The 2,493-nt window shown below is 51.8% G+C and overlaps 1 pseudogene; it reads left to right on the forward strand.

Annotated features, from left to right (window-relative positions):
* Positions 1-626: 626 nt before the first annotated feature.
* On the forward strand, positions 627-1,476 carry LOC136548482 (germin-like protein 9-1; annotated as a pseudogene).
* The last annotated feature ends 1,017 nt before the right edge of the window (positions 1,477-2,493 follow it).

Below are 2,493 nucleotides of genomic sequence, written 5' to 3' on the forward strand. Positions count from 1 at the left end.
TTGTTGTCTCCAAGCATGTTTGTGGTGAACTGGTGACGCAGGAATATACCTGACGGCTGCCAAATGCCAACTGACATGAATTGATGCAATGCATTGTATAGTACTACGTAGCTGCAGGCATATAATTAAGCCTAGAATCACACAACTGAGTCTGATGTTTGACGAACTCTGACGTCCTTCCCTATGCGCTGCAAAGGAGTCTGGATGTTTGACGAACTCCGACGGCCTTCCCCAAATGCCCAAACAACCGTGTCTTAAGCTGGCATGCCTTTGGCAGTTTCACCATATTCATCTAGCAAGAGCTAGCAATACTGTCACCTCACCTGTGCTGTACATTGTAACACCCAAACCTACAAAGCTTAGGAAACAAAGGCCGAGACGCGCTGTCTGTCGTTAGTACAAAGATAACTCACTCTAATTGTATAGCAGGCCACACCGGCACAGCTCTTCCAAGGCCGCGCTAGCTGTTCCTCTAAAAGTATATATATATAGCTAGCAAACCATCGCAGCCCCCAACTCCTGTGGATCGCGCCAAGCTTCGGCAAGCTCTGCGCCACGTGCGTCTGATCGGTCCATTTCCATTTCCACTACCGCATCCTGCTCACCGGACAGCAGGTAGCGGATCGATGGCGATCGCTCATCCCGGCCTCCGGCTGCTGTTCCTGTGTGCCGCCGTGCTGCTGGTGGTGCACCAGCTGCCTGGGTGTGCCCGCGCCAGCGACCCCGACATCCTGACCGACTTCGTGGTGCCGCAGGGCTTGTTGGCCGACCCATCCCAGCTCAACGGCACCTTCTTCACCTACACCCGCCTCGTCAGCGGGAACGCCGGCGACCCGGCCAAGTTCACCGCGACCAAGGCCACCGCGGCCGAGTTCCCGGCGCTGCTGGGGCAGTCCGTCTCGTTCGCCGCGCTCGTCTTCAGCCCCGGCACCGTCAACCCGACTCACATCCACCCCAGGTACGGTACACGTACACGTTGGCTTGTACATACATACGTGTCTTTGGACTCATGCTTACGTACGTGTCGCTGGCATGATCGATCGCATGCAGGGCGTCGGAGCTGCTGGTCGTGGTGCAGGGCGCTCTGTTCGTGGGCCTGGTCGACGCCGCCCGCAACGGCACGCTGCACACGGCGACGCTGCAGGCCGGCGACATGTTCGTGTTCCCCAAGGGCATGGTGCACTTCCAGTCCAACAACGGCACCGACGTGGCGCGCGCCTTCTCGGCCTTCGGCAGCGCCAGCCCCGGCACCATCTCGCTCCCCACTGAGCTCTTCGAGACCGGCATCGACGACTCCGTGCTGGAGAAGTCGTTCCACACCGACCAGGGGCACCGTCGATGCGCTCAAAGCACGACCTGCAGCAGGCGCCCGCGCCCGCGCCGTCGCAGAACTCCGCCCCCGTCGTCGCGCTCGTTGGAGCACGTCTGGCGGCGGTGATGCTCTGCGTCAGCACCGCGTTCTCGCTCGTCTTGTGAGGAGCGTGTTCAGCTGGTCACGAATAAGCTGGTGCCATTCGACGTGGGACGTTCTGCTTGCTTCTCCGTGCTCCTTCTGAATAAAGATGAACCATATGACAACGAAAGGAGTGTTTTTTTTGGGGGGGTGGGGGGTGGGGGGGGGGGGGGGGGGGGGGGATTGTATTGGCGACACGAGGAAAAGAGTCGGATGATCCATACGACAGAAACCGAGTCCAGTCAGTTTATGGAGCACCCGCTCTTTCAAAAGGACCTATTTAAACAGGAAACCATAATTCATTTGGATGAGCTATATTTGTAAACAACCTGACAGCCATATTTACTAATTATAAAGGTATTACAAAATCACTAAATCATGCATGCAATGCTCTAGCGCGAGCGGAGGTACCCAAAAATACCACTTCTGTCTACAACAGGATACCCAAACCAAAATAGATCTTCAAACAAAATACCTATAGCCTCCAATAAAGTACCTATATAGAAGACATATTTTGGGTGTCAGAAAATGTATAAACCAAATCTGAGTATCTTCTCTCCTGGAGACCCATTTGTAGAAAAGGTTCTCTTTTGGGTCTTGTTGTTGGAGAAGACAAAAAAAAATAGGTATTAAATCATTTGCCTGTAGCGCTACACAAACATAGAATGGGTCTTATATTTTGGTAACGGTTGTTGGAGACAGTCTAATCCCAATTCAAAATAAGAGGGGGAGATGTAATTCTGTAAACATAATTCAAGACAAAGTTTCTAATAAGCTACCACAGAAATAGAAGAAGGGAACTATGGCAGAACCCGCCTAATCTAATGCCTACCAGGAGTACTTGTCTTCCATTAAACACGAAGTGCTCAAGGGAGGACACTAAATTACGCAATTCCGTTCAAGCACAACCCCAGGGAGAAAACCTGGAAAATCCACATTTTTCCATCAGAATCACAAATGAGAAAATAAATCTTACAACATTCTTAAGATATTTCTTACATCATTTTTTCATGCAAACATCAAGAGGTATAATATTTATG

The sequence above is a fragment of the Miscanthus floridulus genome, chromosome 4 (assembly GCF_019320115.1).
Source record: "Miscanthus floridulus cultivar M001 chromosome 4, ASM1932011v1, whole genome shotgun sequence".
NCBI lineage: Eukaryota > Viridiplantae > Streptophyta > Magnoliopsida > Poales > Poaceae > Miscanthus > Miscanthus floridulus.